Source organism: Perognathus longimembris, chromosome 9 (assembly GCF_023159225.1).
Source record: "Perognathus longimembris pacificus isolate PPM17 chromosome 9, ASM2315922v1, whole genome shotgun sequence".
NCBI lineage: Eukaryota > Metazoa > Chordata > Mammalia > Rodentia > Heteromyidae > Perognathus > Perognathus longimembris.
The window spans coordinates 64,948,736-64,969,608 of NC_063169.1; the positions used below are offsets into that span (position 1 = coordinate 64,948,736).

Below are 20,873 nucleotides of genomic sequence, written 5' to 3' on the forward strand. Positions count from 1 at the left end.
GTAGGCTCCTTTCACAGGGCCACTATTAGAAGGGGACCAGAAAATAAAGCTCTATTGAAAGAAGGGGAAGTGTCATCTCTACTTCCTCAATTCTATTGTTCTTCCTTCTTGTTCTGGAACCCTCCCTGGCTCCTGCCTCTAGCTCACAGCACCTCACAGCATGAAGGGCCCATCTGTCCAACCTTACTTCTCACTAAAGACTGCCCAGTGTCTTCAAGACACATGGATGGAACCACCCATCCGCCTTTTCCTTCCTGTTTTAGAGGCAAGGATGTTCATTTATAGGCATAAGGTTGAGAGGCCTTGCAGAGTTGTTCTTGCCATATTGGGTTCAGGTGCATACATCGGGGTGTGTGTGTGTGTGTGTGTGTGTGTGTGTGTGTGTGTGTGTGTGTGTTCCAGTACTGGGGCTTGAACACAAGGCCTTGCCTCTTGCTTGGCCTTTTTGCTCAAGGCTCTTGCTCTACCGCTTGAGCCACACCTCTAACTTCCGCTCTTTGCTGGTTAATTGGGGTTATCTGTATAGTCTGGGGTGTTATTTTTTAATGTTTTTATGCAGACAGAGCAAGTTTATTTGAAACTGAAAGAAAAGTAGGGAGAGTCCTTCAGAAGAAGGTCCCGAAAAGGAGCCCAAGGAGTCTTCTCAGAAGTTGGTTTTTGTAGTACAGGGCTGCTCTCGATCTCCTCCCTTGGGCTTTGGGATGATTGCTTGATGGCTCATGCATGCGCATGATTGAATAGGCACTGAAGGCATCATGGGAAGAAGAAGCATTTGGCCACTTTTTTTTTTTTTTTTTTTTTGGCCAGTCCTGGGCCTTGGACTCAGGGCCTGAGCACTGTCCCTGGCTTCTTCCCGCTCAAGGCTAGCACTCCGCCACTTGAGCCACAGTGCCGCTTCTGGCCGTTTTCTGTATATGTGGTGCTGGGGAATCGAACCTAGGGCCTCGTGTATCCGAGGCAGGCACTCTTGCCACTAGGCTATATCCCCAGCCCCCATTTGGCCACTTTTAATGTCAGTCCTTGGATCTCAGCCTCCTGAGTAGCCAGGATTACAGGTTCGTGAGCCACCTGTGGCTGGCAAGGGGCTCCATTTTAGTCATCAGTGTCTTTTAGGTTCAGTCTTTCCCTAAATTTCTCTTTTCTCCTCCCCCAACAATTTGTAATGCTCTACATGAAAGGCAGTATCAATACACTTGGAAAAAGTAGTATAGGATATAAAAAAAAAAAAAAGAGAGAGAGAGTCTTCCTTACCACTCTGCAGCAGCAGCTCGCATAACAGGTTCTCTGATTAACTTTACTGCCAGGCACTGTTGGTTCATGTAGTAAGACAACAAATGTCTTTTATCGCATGGTTTCTGGGTCAAAAATCTGTGGTTTAGCTGTGCTCTTTAGGGCTCTGCAGTAGAAGACTGACCTTCCAGCAGGCTGAAGTCAAGACGTCTGCTGGGACTACAGACGTCTCAAGTTCAGTGGAGGAAAGAAACGCATACATTTGTGGTTGGCTGATGCCAGGGTCTCATGGGCCATTGCACTGTCATTGATTCAATGACACTTTCTGCCCTGAATCCACTCCTGCTTGTCTCCCCATATGAACCTTCCCACAGGGAGGCTTCCAAAATGGCTTCATGGGATGGAGGTGACAATGAGACAGAAGGAAAGCAAGGCACTTTGGTACCTTCACCTCAGTGGTCACTTGGTCCCATGTACATGAAAGAGGAGGAGATGACATACCACGTTTCGGGAGGTGACAAGCCATCAGAGTAAACTATATTAGAAGCATGTTTACGCTAGTAGGTAAATCTTGGATCCAAATTCAGGTTGCCTCTATCAAATCCAAGACCAGCAAACAGGAAGACACATCCAGAGATAAAAATTGAAAGCATAGTCCTGAAATAAAATCCGAGCCTTCCATCCCAGCACCGTATAGGATTCGAGCCTAGTCGTCAGCAGGATCACACAGCAAACCTAAGTTTTCATATCACAGACCTGAAAAACTTCACAGCCTTCACCGTCCTATCCCCAAGAAATAAATTAACCTGCAAGCAAAAATCTAAAACAAAAAACAAAGACATATCCTAGAATTAGTAAGGTGGCTGACACGCTTTCAATAAAAAGAATAACTTGCCATTTAGTCACAGCAAGCATAAATAGGACTCAATGCAAGTGATAACCGTCTCTCTGATGTTCAGAGTCACCTGAAACACGGAGGTCAGAATTCCCCAATATATAGCCTTGCTTCTATCCACACCCAAAGTACTCCATCTCCCAAATGACCAAGTAAGCCTTCACTGTCGGTAGTTCCTACCAACTCCACCCAGCCCAAACGCAGATCACTTCTTCCATTCTCCTGCACAAGAGTGAACTGCGTAAACCAGGACAGGCTGGCTTGTTTTGTAAACTACAGACAATTGGGGACAAGGAAAAATGATTCATTTGGGGGAAAAAGTGAATAACTCAGCTAAATCTCAGCTGTATTTGTAATTTCAAGATAAGCCAGTAGGGAGCAGGTACTTGAGGTACTGGGTGGGGCTGGGGTAAGGGGTCAAGGATAAAGGGGCAAGTGAATGGAGAGAGGAAGGGTTGGAGAATTAATCATAATAGTCAATGTACTTATTTGAAAAAGGAAATAGGGAAACTGAAGGGATGGGTGGGGTTGAGAAAGATGAGGGAGAATGATGAAAGAGTGACATTAATCAAGAAGCATTGTACTCATGAACCGGCATGTTGAATTTAAATCCCTTTGTATGACTAAAGATAATAAAATCATCATCATAATAAATTTTTTAAAAGATGTGCTGATAGTCCCAGAGCCCCCTCCCCGCCCCCCCCCCAGCAAGGAAGCTGGAGGGACTTAATTGCAAAGATCAGAGAAGCCCTTTCAAGGGGGAAAGCAGAAACTTTTTGCTTGTTGTCGTCCATCTTCGCTTTCTCCTAGGGTTTGGGGTATACAAATTAAACAAGGCGCCTATGGCACCAGCCAAATAAAAAAAAAATATCTGCTCCAAATAAATAGTGTTAGCAGAGGAAGAGAATGCAGAGTGAAGTTATTATTTGGTAAAGCTATTTACTTTGCGGAAGAGTGGGAAAACGTGTCCTGGTCTCCTTGTTCTCTTTGCTGCACTCATTTCACAAGAAGATGGATTTCGATTGAATGTGTACGCCACAGAAAACTGTGATTTGAAACCAATCCCCACTCTGAGGATATTTGCAGTCTAATCAACTGGAGATGATTAGACTCTGAAAGCAGAGTCCACAGGAAAGAGATTAGCGTTATTATAAAAGAACCCCCAAGCTAGACACTAGTGGCTTACACCTGTCATACCGGATACTCAAGAAGCTGAAATCTGAGAATCTCAGTTCAAAGCTAGCCCAGGAAGAAAGTCAGTGAGACTCATCTCCAATTAATCACCAAAAAAGCCAGAAGTAGAGCTGTGGCTTAGCAGTAGACCAGTAGCCCTGAGCGAAAGAAGCTCAAGGACAGTGCCCAGGCCCTGAGTTCAAGCCCCAGGACCAATAACTTTTTTTTTTTCAAATTTTATTATCAAGCTGATGTACAGAGAGGTTACAGTTTCATACGTTAGGCATTGGATACATTTCTTGTACTGTTTGTTACCTTATCCCTCATACCCCCCAGCAATAACTTTTTAATTAGGAAGTGGTATGAAGAGCTTTATTGACCTCAATAGCAAAGTCTGGCTTCACAGACATTTTTAGATGCCATCATTGAAGACATTTTTCAAAGGACTTACTGTTTACAATTATGGGACCACTGAAAATTAAATTATTCTAACCTTAAATTGTGAAGCTTAGATCATCTAGTTTGTAGGTCTACATTATTCCTGAGGTAGCTGGATTTCCAGTTTAAGATTGTAAAATGTCAGGGCTGGGAATATGGCCTAGTGGCAATAGTACTTGCCTTGTATACATGAAGCCCTGGGTTTGATTCACCCAGCACCACATATATAAAAAACGGCCAGAAGGGGCGCTGTGGCTCAAGTGGCAGAGTGCTAGCCTTGAGCAAAAAGAGGCCAGGGACAGTGCTCAGGCCCTGAGTCCAAGCCCAGGACTGGCAAAAATAAAATAAAATAAAATAAAATAAAAAATAAATAAAATTATTAATGTTAAAAAAAGATTGTAGAATGTCTAGACTCTTTTTGTACACTAACTTCCTCCATCCCCAAAGCTTCATTTAATTGATAAAGCATAAACAGATGTAAGCTTGTTTAAAAAAAGGAGGAGGAGGAGGAGGGGGACAAGATATTTGGAGGAGAAATGGCCTCCACTCTTGGTAGATTGCCCCAGATTTCCAGAAGACTGGAAGATGGTGAAGAAAGAAGGGGGTGGGGAAAGAAGCCACAGAGCATTCCACAAGCAAGGAGGACTACGATGGAGGAAACAACCTATGTGTGGTGGCACAGAATCTGCACAGCGCAGAACTCCAAGAACGAAGGAAGCGAAAATGTCTGAATAAAGCATCAGAAAAGAAAGCATTAGAAAAGACTACAAATAAGCCTTGATGATTTCAAAGTTAAAAATGTATTGGGCTATGTAATATCATAAGCACTCATGTGTGAAGTTTTCATTCCTATGCCAGATTAAACAGGAAAGGCTTATTTAACGCATGGCTGTTTTGCCTCGGTCTCGGCCTGCTGGGTGGCAAAACATCATGGCTGAGAAGAGCATAGCAGCACAGAGCTCCTCACTTCATAGCAATCGGCAAGCAGAAAAGAGGAGTGACAGGAAGGGGCAAAGGCAAGCTCTATCCTTCAAAGACACGTAACAGTGACCCACCCTCTCCCATCAGGCCCCACTTTGTGCAGTTCCATCGCCTGCCAATCACCTGTTGACATTCTGAATCCCCCAATGAACTAATCCATTAACAGAGGCAGAGCTCTCGTGACCCAATCCCTCCCCCCAGAGGGCCACCTTTGAATGCTGATTCCATCTGGGACCAAGCCTTCAAAGCCTCCCAACTGCAACAAATCACTACTGAAAACCCCATTTCAAACAGCTAAAGTTAACTACAATGCAAACTTCAGCTTCTTGTTCGTACTAGTCACGACATCAGTGGTCAGTGGCTCATGGTTGCCCTATCGAATGGTCCAGACAGAATATCTCCATTAAAGCAAAAGGTTCCATTGGAGAACACTGGAGGATTTCACTGGTGCCAGAGAGACTTAAGGGGCTAACTTCCAATGTGGGGGTCAGGAGATGTTGCACAAGCAAGAAACAAAAGGGTAAGCACATGATTCTTTAAAAGTTACAATAACTGATAGAACGGCACCTAATCATAAAGGAGCTGAAGAAATTCTCAAGATCGTCTCTCAGTCCTTATCTCCTTTTACTTGAAGTCAATAGAGGATTGTCTGAGCTTGGCAAAGTGCGACAAAACAACATGAGACTAGCATGTAGACATCACAAGAGTTCTTAATCAGACTCAGCAGAGAGGCACAAGAGAGAACAATGCTTTCCTCTGGCCTGTCCCTTTCTGGAAAACATCTGGATCCCCATCTTTATAGCAAAAGTTGGTCCACTTTTCAAAGCTGAGTCCCATCTTTCAGCCTTACCATACCCCCTTTACCTCATTCCCGTGGTTGTATACATATCTCTAAGTAAATATTATTAGATTTAAGGAGAGCATGTGACATGCGTTCTCTAGGTCCCTGACTTTAGAAAGGCCCCTTTCCTGGCTTAGTGCTGTGCTGTTAGCCTTTCAAGAGTCTTAATAAATTAGGAACAAGGGCCCCAGCTTTTCATTTTAAACTAGGCCCAGCAAATTATATAGCTGTCCTGAACTGGCAGATTGTTTCGGAGATTGGTGTGCTCACGTACTACTCTAGAGCCTCAGTAAATGACCACTTGGCTAACTGATACTTATACATATTTTTGTTGTAAGGGCTATAATTTTATACTTTAAGATCCCAGGATTTAAACCAGCTCTCCAAAAAGCAGTGATTTGAAGGCTGCTTAGAGTCCCTCTAACACCACCTATAAAACATCTCCAGCTCTTCCTCTGATGTCTGACATGCCATAATTACCATTTTATTGCTCTCTTCTTGAGGCATTTCCTTCTACTGCACTTCCAGTCCTTCTGGGAAAGGCATTTTTAATCTTTGTTGTGGAACTTTAAGAAATATGAATTTGTCCAATCCCTTTGGTTCAGACAGAGCCAATGATTTCAAGTTCATGCTTTGAACATACAACACACAGTCATGTCACTGATCCTGAAGAATGGTGGTAAAACATACAAATAACTCCAACAGCTCTTTGGCCTTCCTTTCTGAATATCAATGATGTAAAACATTTTAAATTACGCATGCCATATTTTTCCTGGAAAAATATGCATTTTCTCAAAACCATCTAAATGCCTAAAGCATTTTATTGTTACCTCTTTCCATTCATCATATCAAATCCTTTCTTTGATGTGGAGATGTGATTAAAAATCTAGGGTTATGTAGCAAGAAAGGAAAGTGCAGAGAATTTAGCAAACCTGGGATAACAGGAGGCAGCATGCAATAAATACCATGTGATCGATGCTGAAAATGAAGCAGGAACGGTGAGAGATGGTAAAACAGAATCAACTGAGCTGGGTGCATGCCTGCATTCCTAGCTACTCTGAGGGCTGAGATCTGACGGTTCATGTCCAAAGCCAGCCTAGGCAGTAAAATCTGAGAGACTCTTATTTCCAATTAATCAGCAAAAAACCAGATGTGATGGTGTGGTTCAAATGGTAGGGTACTAGACTTGAGTGAAGAAGTATAGAGACACCACCCAAGCCTTGAGTTCAAGCCCCAGTACTGATACACTGATACACACACACACACACACACACACACACACACACACACTTTTCTTCCTCTTTTCTTCTTTCTTCCTTTTTCTTTTCTAAAATAAGCCTAAATCTCCAGACTTAATGGGCACATACAATAGAATGAATCCAGTAAATTTTCCGCAATTAAAGGCTAGAATTCAAGTTTGGTTGTTGTCCCTATGTTAACTTCTATGAGCTGCCCCTCAGGCACACATTTGATTAGGAAAATCAACGGCTCCATTCCCATGCCTTTGGGGTCTTCCTCTTCAGCCAAGATCTCCTTTTTTGTCTCACCTAGGGGATTATTTTATCAGTTTAAGTCACCTCTACTGCTAAGAAGTCTAAAGCTTAAAATAGCCATTCTCTGTTCCAGTAAAAGAGAGAGTAATTAGGGCAATTTGAGCCAGAATGTTTCTTAAAAACAACCTACTGGCTAGTAAATCTCAAGGAGAATTCAATAGTTTTAGTTAAGAAACTCATTTGACCATCCCTGAATGAAGTGAGACTCCGTAATAATGAAGAGACAAACACACCCTTGGCTCAGGAAGCCTCCATTTTCACCTCCCTTCATGGTGAGACCTCTTTCCCCAATTTCTAGAGGGCTCCATGTGCCTCGGTGCTTTTACCCACAGCACTCTGACCTCCTGCTTGTGCCTTACCAAGGTCCTTTTGATTACATGCCCCCCCTGGGGAGTAATTCAAGATACTCTCTCAGTTCTTAAGACCTTAACTTACTCACAGGTTGTGTTAGTTCATACAATGGCGTCCACGGACAATAACACATTTACAGATTCGTCAATTTGGACATTTTGAGAGGAACCATTTTTCAGACTTCCTCCCCCCCCCTTAGATGTTTGATGCCTTGTAAGACATGCCTGTTAATGCACTGCATTAGCTCAGTGCATTGCTGCACCAGATCAAACCCCAGAATGTAAGCCAGGATCATGTCCGAATTCCTCCCTCTGTTAATGATACTAACAGAGCCAAGGCCAAGGCGACTCTAGATTCTTCCAGATCCTTCCCTGCCCTGACAAATAAATCACTCCTCCCATCCGGCAACCTCCCTTTTGATAGAATCACAATCCCTTTCTAGCTAGCCTCCTTCATGTAAATTTCCCAATCAACCCCTGTGACTTCTGTGTGAATTTTTTTAACATGCCAACTTGTCACTCCCCAAATGCAGACCTTAGAATTGTTTTGAGAAGATGGTTATCAAGGTTAGCGTTCAGATATTATGTCTTTTTATCTCTAGCTACATACATTCTTGAAAAAATGTCACCTGAAACATTTATGAGCAGAATTTGGAATTACACATATTATTTTTTTTAATCCTATCAACCACATTACTTACTAGTGAAGGACTATTCTGATTGGATCTCATCTATTTCAGTATTTGTGTTGGCTTTCTAAGAAAGTCTATTAGTCTGGTAACTTAATTCGTGCACATTACATGAGATTTCCGAGAGTCAGAAGGTATATCACAGGACTGAATAACTGGCTCTTCAGCTTAGACAGAACTAATCCCTGTACCACCCAGTGGCAAATGTTGTCATGGGCTTAGCAAGCACAGGACACAGTGATCTCATTCATTCATTCGTTCATTTGTTCATTCTGTTACGGCTCCAATCTTCAAATGCCCAGAGCCTGCAGGCTCAGCAAAGAATTAAGTCTGAGGACAGCCACTTGCAGGATTTTTATGCCAAAGCAAGAAAGAGTCATGCCAGAGAAATTATCTTTTCCTTCTACTTTCCCTCCCTTCCAACTTAACACATCAAAACATAAGCCACCTCATTTGCTTCTCATCGAAGAGGACATATTCCAGGTAACTCAAGACTGTTTTTAAGAAATATAACTTACTTTTAATGGCCCACACAAAATGGGCATGTATAGATACCTCCGGGAGAATGACGGGAGAGACACTGATGGCGACGCATTTTACTCCTAATCTGACGTGTTCAATTGAGACTCTTTGTACTGCTACTTAAAGATAATTTTTGAAATCATCATTTAAACAAAGCGCACTCTCGTATGCCTTGATCCAGTCGTGGAAGTCCAGTAGCAACCAAGAAGGCTCGCTTGCCATGTTCGTTCCCCACAACCCAGGGGCCAGACCCTGCCGAGGGCACCAAAACTCATTTTCCCTCTCTGTTAGGATTTCCTCCCCATGGGGACTTAGGACTTATCCTAACCCAGTCACACCCCCAAATCAGAAAGCAAGAATGTCCCTTCGAGATAAGAATTAAAACCCACCCCATGTCAATATCACTCCGACTTCTTTTTCTATAGAACCATAGAATTAAAGCCATGTCTCCTGGAATCTATTCTTGTGCAGTGACTATAGGAGCTGAAATGTGTAATAATTAGTCAACAAGCACTAACAAACCAAGAATAAAAGGTCTGCAATGATGTGTGGTATTCTGGCTTTTCTTTTGTGTATTTCAGTGATTATGTCTACTAACATCAAATGTAAATAGAAGTCTTCAGAGCTAAATTAGCTCTAATTGTGCCAAGGATAAACAAGTCATTCTTATTGTGTTTCCAGCTATAAAAACTATAAACCTAATGGGCAAATTCTTGCTTACACAAAGTTTTCTTAAGACTTTTTTTTGGGGGGAGGCAGTCTTGTTTTGAAGACTAAACAAATCTGATTCATATATATATATATATATATATATATTTTTTTTTTTTTTGCCAGTCCTGGGGCTTGAACTCAGGGCTTTAGCACTGTCCCTGGTTTCTTTTTGCTCAAGGCTAGCACTCTGCCACTTGAGCCACAGCGCCACTTCTGGCTTTTTCTGTTTATGTGGTACTGAGGAATTGAACCCAGGGCTTTATGCATGCTAGGCAAGCACTCTACCTCTAAGCCACATTCCCAACCCAATTCCTACATTTTTAATTTCTAATTTTATATGACACTGATTCTCATATTTAAAAGCTAGGATAGAAACTATCATTCCTCAAGAAGTAGTTCCCAAGAGCCCCTCAAGAATCACAGATTGGCTCTCAGTGATCATATTCTTGGTCTCTCAAGTATGTCTAAAAATGGTATGCCAAGAGCCCATGAAGTCAAGGTGGCAGTAAAACTTGAAAAGAGTTCAATGATACCTGAGTTGTGGGTTTGGGGATACATGTCTGATTTTAAATTTTCAGATTTATATAAAGAGCAAGAGTCTAGAACAGAAGGGGGAAAAAATCATTGTGCAAGCTCCTATATCTGTTGATAAAGCTGGGAAGGAAAAGATGGCCACCACCAAGAGCCAAGTCTGTAAAGAATAGGCCCCCTACAAGATGAGCAGAAAGTACCCAGGACTTCACATCAGCCCGATCTCAAATTCATTGTTTGCAATTTCTTTTGTTGGTGGTGGTGGTAGCGATGGTTGTGGTAATCTTGGGTTTGAACTAAGGGCCTGGAAGTTGACCTTGAGCTCTTTTGCCCAAGGCTGGCACTCTACCACTTTGAGCCACAGCTCTACTTTCAGGTTTTCATTATGTTTTGTTTTTTGAGTGGTTAAGTGGAGATAAGAGTATCCTGGGGACTTTTCTGCCCTGGCTGGCTTTGAGCTGCAATCCTCAGATCTCAGCCTCCCAACTAGCTAGGATCACAGCCATGAGCCAATAGTGCCTGGCAGTTGTTAGCAAGTTCTATGCTGAAATTTCACTTAGAAAAGTTCCTCTTTCCCTGTCATCAAGATCAACGCAAAGGGATATATCTAACCACCTTCCTCCAGATCTGACCATTGCTCCACATCCTACATTTCTGAGAGTCATAAAGGCCCCCTGTAGAGGCAGTGTGAGCTTCCCGAAAGCTCAGCACCTTCCCCTTGGCAGCGGAGCTCCTCTGACACCCTTCCAGACAGCAACAGAGATGGAGAAGGAAGCAGCATATGGCGAAACTCACAAAACACTGCCAAAGCATCACCAGTGAGCAAGAGGCCAAACTTCTGTTCCCACCGGAGGATGGAGGAGCTCTGCGGACCCGTGGGGGCCACAGCAGATGGTCCCCAGGCTGGGTGGTCTAAGCATTCCCCTCCGGAATCCACAGAGCATCCTGCTCTTGACAGGAGTTTACAAAGAGGCTCTCACAGGCTCTGGGAGAAGGAAAACAAAGGCTCTGTATGGAAGACTAAGTCCAAACAAGATTATAACAGAATGGACATCATTGGCAACTGATAAATTAACATATCTTTAAAAGGAAATTTCAAGATCATGTCTTGAAAATGAACTGTAAGTGTCACCTCCATTTTTGCCCCAAATTAAGAGCACAGGAAAAAGTCAGGTGTGGTGTCTCACACCTGTAATCATCGATACTCAGGAGGCTGCGATCGGAGGATGGAGGTTCAAAGCCAACCCGGGCAGGAAAGTCTATGAGATTCTTATGTCCAATAAACTTTCCCCAAAAATTCAGGAGTGGAGCTGTGGCTCAGGTTGTAGAGCACTAACCTTGAACAAAAAAAACCTTAGGGACAGCGCCCAAGCCCTAAGTTCAAGTCCCAGGACCAGCAAATAGAGCCAAATATGGATCATTGTAGAGCATATCTACCTAGCAAGCAGAAGTCCCTGAGTTCAAACCCCAGGACTACCAAAAAAAATAATAAAAGGAATAAAAAGAAAGGATAAGATGCTATTAACATAATCTTTTTTATATAAAAAAGAGGCTGGGGAGAACTTATAATCAGAACAGACATTAGTTAATCTAACTATACTTTACCAGGAATTATTACTTTTTACAAATAAACTCAAGCATTCATACTAATATGAACTACTATGATAATATATAGTTGAATTTATATGATGAAATTATCAAAAATTGCTCAGTGTGATTCATGCAGCTGTTGTCATCTTACAGGTAGACCACACCATGCACAATTCCAATATACCTGACTATCAATTACAACATGTTTCTTAGCTAATACCTCATGTGTATCCCCAAGAGCATGATGCAAAGTGCAGCCTTGTATTAACCAAGAGCAATTTCATAAGGTTCAAAGAGCACTGCTAGCCTTCAGTCCTGTCACCATATTCTTTCACATCTGCCAGCGCTGGTCACCATGTGTGTGGCTCTAGTCACATATAGAGAGCAAAGTGTACACAAAACTGATAGCTGAGAGAGAGACTCAGCCAGTGACACTGAGACAGCACAAGAGAAACAGAAAGGAAGAAAGTTAGACATACATTTCCCACCAAGCATCAAAGCAGTTAGAGAAGAAGTCACCTGTAATGCTGGTAGGTACCACCACTGATTCACAGACTGAAGGTCATAGCCAGATGAACGTGGTCAAGGTGAACTTAGCCAGGTACATGGAAAAAGGGGTTGAGATACATAATGTGGAGACAACCAGGAGGAAGAAAAAAATGGAAAAAATGTAATATTAAAGGAACTCTTAAAGACATTTTACATTAAAGCACAAAGGATCTGTGTTGGAAACTGATCCAGACATAGAAAGGACAAGACCATTCTCTAATACATGGGCAAGATACTTTATTCCATGCTCTAAATTGTATGACTGAGAGACAGCAATCACTATATAAAGTTTTCTTCATATGATGTTGCAAACACTTTAGTTCCCAGTGTAACATGTTAAATTATATGGTCCCAAATGAATATTCATTTTAATAACTTTGGATTTCCCTTTGTATTTATAAATCATCAGAGTTGTTGACATTTTGAGGAAAGTTTTTAAAGGTCACAGAACAATCAGAATTCTTCCCCTTGATTAAGATCACTTTGGAAGAATTTAGCTTCAAGGTCATTCTCAAGGTCATAACAATAACCTTTACAAAGACCTCTCCCAAGAACTGTGGACATGAGGCCCATCCATCCAATGACAAACTGGGGAAGAAAAGAAACCACATAGCAGCCCTGTTACTAATTTGAGGTTCCTCTGTCCCCCCATTCTACTTTTTCCATTCCAGTAAAACCCATACTTGGCCCTAGAGGTTTTCAATATCTTTACTTTCACTTGGGGAACTCTTATCTTCTTCACTCCTGTTTCTCTCTGACACTTGAATCCCAACTTTTTCCTGAAAGACAAGGAGACAGGGGAGCAAATAAAGTAAACAAATCACTTTAAAGCTGAGCGATGTGAACCAGGTAACTCAAGTTGTCCTGATCTCACCTGCTCAAATCCCTAAACCTTCTGGTTCTTGATTGGGAAGAACTAGTAATAGAGCTAGAAGGTGCTGTTTTGTCAACTTGTTTTTTCCATGTTTGATTTTAATAAAAATGTTATGCACATGTGCAAAGTATAATAACCATAATTGAAATGCAAACAATCCACCTCTCACCTTAGAATGTACTCTCGCGATGTTCTGTGTTGTTCTTGCTTCCTTCTGCCCCCTCGCCCTTCCACGCTACCCACTTCTTCCGAAGAGGACATGTGGGTGAATTTGCTCAGTTCGGTTCGGTGTCTACTGGGATCATGCTCGCCTCCTCTGAGTCTTCCTCTGTGAGTCTGAGAAAATTCACTGAGCAAGTCTCCTGGTTCCAGGACTTCGGAAAGAATCTGCCCTCAGGAAACCAGCTTTCCTGTCCATTGAGGCATTGTCAAGCAGATGATTGTTCCTTGCACACCCAGAAAAGCCTTACAACCAGTCTTCTCAGTGATTCGCCCAAAATTTAACTCAAGTGCTCTAAGTGGTGCTAGTATTTGGGAGCCCTCATGGTTGTGAAAGGAAATCTGGAGCTTCACACTTTTTTCCTTCAAGTTTTGTCATATGACTTCTCTTCCTGGCTGGGCTGTTAGGGTGACAACTACTTCAGGTCCCCTGACCGTTCTAACTCTGTAGGATCTGTGACAATCAAATGATTGGTCATGGTTAGCTGAAAAAAATGTCTTGGAAGTGAAACGGCACTTCCTATTCTTCAGGGACCTGAATCTGCTAGCCATTTCTACTATGAGCAAGCACATGGGAGAGACCACAGAAGAACCTGAACCCCACTTTCTGCTGTTATAGCAGCAGCCCCATGGCTTCCTACTCCACTCTTCAAGAATTAAGACCCAAGAGTCTTGGTTACCTTGATCTACATCCTGAGCGCTTGTCATTAGGAGGCTGGATGTAGGAATTAAAAACATCTCTTCTGCTCCCATTTCTTACCTCTTCCTTCTTCACCCATGATCGAATCTTATCTCACCAATGACTCACAGACCTATCTCCTCCAAGCCAATTCTTCAATCACCTTCAGTTTCTTAAATGCCAGCAAAAACCACACAAAGACGGAATTTATTAACCGAACCTGGGCTTGATATCAGCTTATTATCAGATCATTCTACATGACTAATCCTGATTTCTACTTAAGAATCATCACCGGATGTGAGGGCGATCTGGCTGCGACATGTCACCCCATCGATCGCCAGGGTTGATTCGGCTGATCTGGCTGGCTAGGCCGGTATCCCCTTCCTCCCTACCGCTCCGTGTGCGTCCCTCCCGAAGCTGCGTGCTCGGTCGAAGAGGACGACCATCCCCGATAGAGGAGGACCGGTCTTCGGTCAAGGGTATAAGAGTAGCTGCGCTCCCCTGCTAGAACCTCCAAACAGGCTCTCAAGAATCATCACCTTGCATTAGTTATTAGCTCAGCAACAGACTAGGAAAAGCAACACCCATTTGTTTTCTTGAACAATTTCTGCTGGTCAGAACCTCAGGATCAGCTGAGTTCATAGCCAAGGATCTTGGAGGAGGTGGAAATGTCCGCCCATGTTGTCAAAATCTGAAGTGAGTGGATGGACAGTCCACCTGTATGCTGAGCCATTCACCTCCTGCTGGGTCTGTTCTGAGTGTCATAGGACACCGGAGTCCCTTAAACCAGGGTCTCCTCCGGGGATTTCTAAGTGTTTTTACAACATGGCTTCTGCCTTGCTCTGGAAGGAGTGACTTGAGAGAGAAGAGGCACGCTCCACCATCTATTAGGACTCAGCTTCAAAAGGCCCCGCAGTCTTTGTTACAATGTTGTGAGCAGTCACTAGCCAGCACTATTACCCGCGGAGGAAATCACAGGAAGGAATGAGCACCGGGAGATGTGGAATGTCAGGTGAGATCTTCCTGAAGTTTCCTCATCAACCTAAGCAAATACTTGTTTTTTCATTTGCCAGGGCACAAACCCCAAATGTTCTCTCACCTTCATATAGACAGTTCATAAACGATTCCAGTACTGAAGAAAGAGCAGAAAGGAAACTTCGGCATTTCCCAGGCAGAAGATAGATTGCAACATGTTTGCAGGAAACCTCATAGCCTTGGGGGTTTAGCGTGTATTTCATGAGATTCCAGAAAACAAAATTACATTTTTGTGGCCGAAGAGAGAGTAGTAGTAGCGTGGATGGAAATGGTGGAGGAAGGGCGGAAATGGATAAATAAGTCCTCTCGTCTTTACGTCTTCAGGCCTTGTTGAGAGTCCTCTAGTTTACTGTTTGCTCCCAGATAATAAGCTCCATTCTATGGGAAATTTTCTTGCCCTCCTCCTTCTGACAGTGACTGTCATCAAAGAATAAGGGTAGGCTACATTCTGTTTCATTTTGCTTCCTGGACTGTCTGACATGACAGCGCCCATAGAATTTCTGGAATTTCCTCACAATCTTCCAGAGAGGTAGAAGCCATGAGTCTAATTTTCAAAACAATGTTAGCTTTGTCACTGCTGGTGTCGCAAGCCAGAAACCTGACAACGTTCAACAAAGCAGTGGTTTAAAAATGTTCATGCTTAAAATATCTATTTAGCTGCCAAACCCCTAAAGAACCAGTGAGTTTTCCAGAAGGTGCTTTAGCATCATCAAGTAATGTTCTCTAAGCTCTCTCTTCCTTGGGAATGTTTATCTTGCTGCATCCACTCCTCACTGATCGCTACAGGCCACAAGTTTATACCTTCCACAGGATCATGCCACCAGCGGGGCCCTCTGGCTCCAGTGGGGTTTTATGAATGCAGGGCAGGAGACAAAGGTCAGGACAGATGCGTCTCTGTTCCTTCCCTCTGCATGGGCAGTGAGGCTGGGCCAAGCTTCTGATGTCTCTCCTCTGCTCTCTCTTACCTGCTGCCCTCTCTCTGGCCTCCAGGGGGCGCCCTCCCTCCCCTGCAACCCTTCCCCCGGGGGTGCGGGAAGGCTTTCTCGCCACTCCTGGAACCTCAGAATCTGCCTACACATTAGTAAACAACCCACGTGTGAGACTCATTCCTCCAAGAGCATGCCATCTTGTCCTGCAGGAATCAGGACCAGTGGAGTGTGCACGACTAATTTTTTTTCCCCCCAGGCAGGAAAGAAAGTTTATTACCGAACTTCTGGCCTGTGGCCAAGGTGATGCATGGCCAGAGAGAAGGATAATTTCTTTTTTTAACTTTCACATCAATATGGCCAGGATTTCACATTTCTCCCCCACCCCCAAAAAAGTAAACTGCAAGAACATCAGCTATAACAACTTCACATAACGAATAAAATAATTGAGGCATTTCTCTACAATGAAAATTAAAGAAAGATGTTTCCTTGCATACATTTTAATTGAGGCAATATGAAAGAATGATAAGCAAAACAGGAGTATCTGTCAAAGTCCATCACCTGTGAGAATTAGTGAATATTCTCACCCTGAGAATAATCCATAGCCATTAGGAAAACACATATGTTACAAGTTTTCTGCCTCTAATGAGACCAAAGAAACTGGGAATCTATGGAAATTAGAACCACATATATGCAGTGTTTGGTTTAAATTACGCATTATTTAAAGAGAAAAGTTTTCTATAATCAAATGTACTCTGCATTGTTAACATCTGAAGTAACTATTAATAAAATCCTTGAGGCATGGTGGGTGAATTTTTACAAGATATGCTCACCCTTTTTGTCCCTTAAATAGGTTTAAGTTCGCTTTAAAATAACTACCTAATTTCCTGAACACGAGGGAAGCCTAAGAGTAAGAATAAGAGTAACTGTTGTTCTTTCCCAGTTTTGTTCACGTTATGGTGGCACATTTTACATGAGATCTGCTGTCTTGACCAATGTATTGCTGGCTACAGGACAAGGTGTAGCACCATTCTGCAGCTTTCTAGAATTTACTCATTTTGCTCAACTCTAACCGCCCCCCCAACCTGGGGCAACCACCACACCACCCTGACTCTGAATGTGATTATTTTAAGCACTCCATCTCAATGAAATCATGCAGTAACTGTGACTGAATTATTTCACTTAGCGTATTGTCCTCGGGATTTACCTACGTTGATGCATGTTGCCGTTCCCTTCACTTTCGAGGCTGAGTGGTATCTGCTCAATGGTATCTACAGTCTACTCCAGTCCTCTGTCTATGCCTAGGTAGAATGGGCCATTCTCTTGACTGTCAAATAGTCAGACATCTAGAGTTTCCCACTCCACCCACCATTGATAAACCCAGGTGAAAGGTCACACTGAGGGGCTGAACAAAAGAAAATTTATTCTCTCATAATCCAAGACTCTCAATGTCTAAAATCAAGGTGTCGGTAGGGTTCATTTCCTTTCAGCTGGCACTCTGACTTCACATTCTTTCTCGTGTGTGTGTGTGTGTGTGTGTGTGTGTGTGTGTGTGTGTGTGTGTCCCCAAAGTCCTCTTCTTGTTAAAAAAAATAAATAAATCAGATTGAGTCCCCCTTACCGACTTCGTTGTAACTTAAGTGCCTCTTCAAAGAACTAATTTCCCAGTACCGTTTCAGTCTGAAGTACTGAGCCCAGGGACTCGGCCCCGGGTATTTCGTATCACTTCATCTCCTGTTCGGTTTCACTTCTTCTTTTCTCAGCCTTAGTTGCCCTGGGTTTCTAGCCTCAAAACAAAACATGGCAGGGTGTTATCCTGGCGCTGGCTATGTGTGGTGCAGGTACAGATGGCGTGCCTCGACTTCCGTCCTTCCCACGCGCTGGCGGCCTTCATCCTGCACTTGCCCTGTGCCTCGATGCCATGAAGGTTTAACCCATCGGTGTTAATGCCGTGGGCCGCCTTTCGGTGCTCACTTTTTCCACTCAGCATAATGTGGACACACTCATTCCTGTTCACGTGCCACAGAACATTCCACTGTGGGAATATACCACAGGGCAAGACTTTCCCGTGGCACAATCAGGGCTGCGTTTCAAGTTGGGAGACATTGCCAACTAGCAACAAGAGCAGCTCTATGAAGCCACTCTTTCAGAAGCCACTAATCCATGCTAATCCATACCTGCATACAAGATTGACTGAGACTCCCCGTACACCCACGAAGAACTCCCACATTACTTCCCAGTGATTTGAGCCGTCAATTCCCAGGGTTTGGATGTAAGTGATCACAATAACACATCCAGCCAAGTTGTATTTGGTGTTCCCAATCCACTGGAACATTGGTGTTCCCTTTTGTAGATGTTTTTCCCCGCCTCATTTTTATATTGATTTTCCCTCTCTTTTATTCGTGAAAATGATTTCTATTTCTTGAAAAAAAATTAGAATTTTAGCATTTTTCCTTCCCCCAATTTGTAGCCTTTCTCTCATTTTCTTCACTGTGCCTTTTGATGAAAAGATTTTTTAAACTTAGGATAGCTGAGTGGCCTTTTCTGTCATTAGCCATCCCTTTTATTGTCTTATTTTTTTACTCCTTCTCTGTCCTAAGGTGTTGGGAAATATATAAGCTTCGTAATGATACATGAATCAAAGAATAAATCATAATCTGTTAGTTCAAATTAAATGGTAATGAAATCATTACACATCAAGTCTTATGAATTAGGGCCAAAGTAATGTTTTTTTTTTGTTTTTTTGTTTTTTGTTTGGCCAGTCCTGGGCCTTGGACTCAGGGCCTGAGCACTGTCCCTGGCTTCTTCCCGCTCAAGGCTAGCACTCCGCCACTTGAGCCACAGCGCCGCTTCTGGCCGTTTTCTGTATATGTGGTGCTGGGGAATCGAACCTAGGGCCTCGTGTATCCGAGGCAGGCACTCTTGCCACTAGGCTATATCCCCAGCCCCCAAAGTAATGTTTTGAGAGAAAGTTACATCCTTGAGTATTAGTGAGAGGAAAGAAATGCTGCGTGCTAGTGAAATGCGTCTCTAGTTAAGAAAGCATACCCAATACCATAAGTCTTTACCAGTATCTCTTTCCCAGTCACCTCTGCGATCATACGGGTCCTAACCATTATCCTCATTTTCCTATAGTCCATCCTCTAACCAACCACGTGGAAAACACCAGAATAATCTAGAAGCCCAGAACTAGAAAAGCCACAAGATTTACTCAACTGTATCAGGAACACACAAAGGCTAAAGAAGAGAGCAAGAGGCTAGAAGCAGTGGCCCACACCTTGAATCCCAGCTACAGAGAAGGCAGAGAGCCAGAAGACTGAAGTTTAAAGCCAGCCTGGAGAAAATGTTAGCCATACCTCATCACAACCAATGAAGAGCCAGATATGCACTTTACACCTGGCATCCCACTATGTGGAGAAAGCCTGAACAGGAGGACCACAGTCCAGGCTTATCCCTGGGCAAAGAATGGGGCCAAAGCACAAAGGACGAGCGGTATGGCTCAAGTGGTAGAACATCTGCCTTGGAAGAGAAGGCCCCTGAGTTCAAACCCCAGTAACTAACACACACACACACACACACACACACACACACACACACAAAACAGCCAACAACAAGAAAAAAGCAAGGTCAGAAATGAAGGGGCACAGATGGAAAAAGCCAAGTGAAATAAAGGTACCCGGATTGGAGCAGGAGCTTCAGGGAAAAGCATTCCCTCGTGCAAGGAAAGAGAAGCAACTTTCTCCTTTGCATGCATCAGGTATTTTCCACTGCCAAGAATAGAACTCAATTGCATTCCCCATGTAATGAGTGAGCGGCAGTCCACATTTTCAGCTAATTCTACAAGAGTGCTTTTGCTCAAAGTACCCCAAAGTATTAACTGGGGAAAAACAACCATATGGAGACCCAGTAATAATCATCATCATTAAAGGCTATTTGCCAAGGAGTCTCCTGATTTAATTATCTAATGTCTCCTTTAATTTTTGTTTCCTTTGTTGAACTGCATCCGAGTTGGATGTTTCCTGCCGCCGATTGTCGTCTTTGGAGAATGGGGCTCACAGGGAGAATTTCTGCTTATTTCCTTCTATTAACCAAGTCACAGGCCACTGGCACAGGCAAGTTCAGCGTAGCTATGAGCAAAAGACATTATTCACTCACTAAACTTCCATGTCTCACAGAATTGCAACCGCGGCATTTCTTGTATTCATAATAGGAGCAGCAATGTTCTCCGTAGCTCGCTCTCTCTCAGTGCGTAGTACTATCTCACTGTTAAATAACAGCTTTAGTATTTGCACCCTCCCTGGTCTTCTTGCTTCCTTGAACCAAATATCACACAATGGGCTGAGGATATGGCCTAAGTAGCAAGAGTGCTTGCGTCGTATATATGAAGCCCTGGGTTTGATTCCTCGGCACCACATATATATAGAAAAAGGCCAGAAGTGGCACTGTGGCTCAAGTGGCCGAGTGCTAGCCTTGAGCAAAAAGAAGCCGGAGACAGTGCTCAGGCTCTGAGTTCAAGCCCCAGGACTGGCAAAAAACAAAACAAAACAAATATCGCACAATGGGATTATCCTCCATCTTGCCTACATGTTCTTATAAGAACATTCTTTTACCTCGCCCCTGCCATTAATTTCACTATGGCTAATTTGAAACTAGCTACCTAACCCTCAAGTGAGTTGGTCCTTTGTAGTCTTCTGAAAATGCTTATATTCTCAGTCACTGTAACCTGTAATCAAAGAAGCTGTTGTCCAAGGCCAATATTTATTCTTCCTATAAATGAGCTCTGACATCTGATGGAATGTTTTCTTTTAAATGAGAGCCAATGTAATGAAATTCTATATGTAAAAGTCTGCAAAAAATTTTGCCATCTAGCTATTTCAATAATATTTGTTCTGCCTACTAGGAGAACTACCTAGAAAAGCTCATGAATTATGCACTAGAGCTAAGCATCAAACTAACACGGTAAGTAAATACTCACAAAGACAAGACCAGTTTTGTCCAGAAGAGTACCGAAGAATCCTACGGGGCTAAGATGGGAACTTACTTCAGTGTCAGGACTGGAAAGGATGTGATTGATTCTCATTAAGTCT

General features: G+C 43.0%; 1 protein-coding gene across 1 annotated transcript in view; it reads right to left on the minus strand.

Moving 5' to 3' along the window:
- Nucleotides 1–6,821: 6,821 nt before the first annotated feature.
- Cnksr3 (CNKSR family member 3) overlaps nucleotides 6,822–20,873 on the minus strand; it is a 96,334-nt gene continuing 82,282 nt past the window's right edge. The window contains exon 15 of the transcript XR_007212149.1: nucleotides 6,822–6,847. The gene's annotated coding sequence lies outside the window, so the exon portion shown is untranslated. The remainder of the gene's footprint in view (nucleotides 6,848–20,873) is intronic.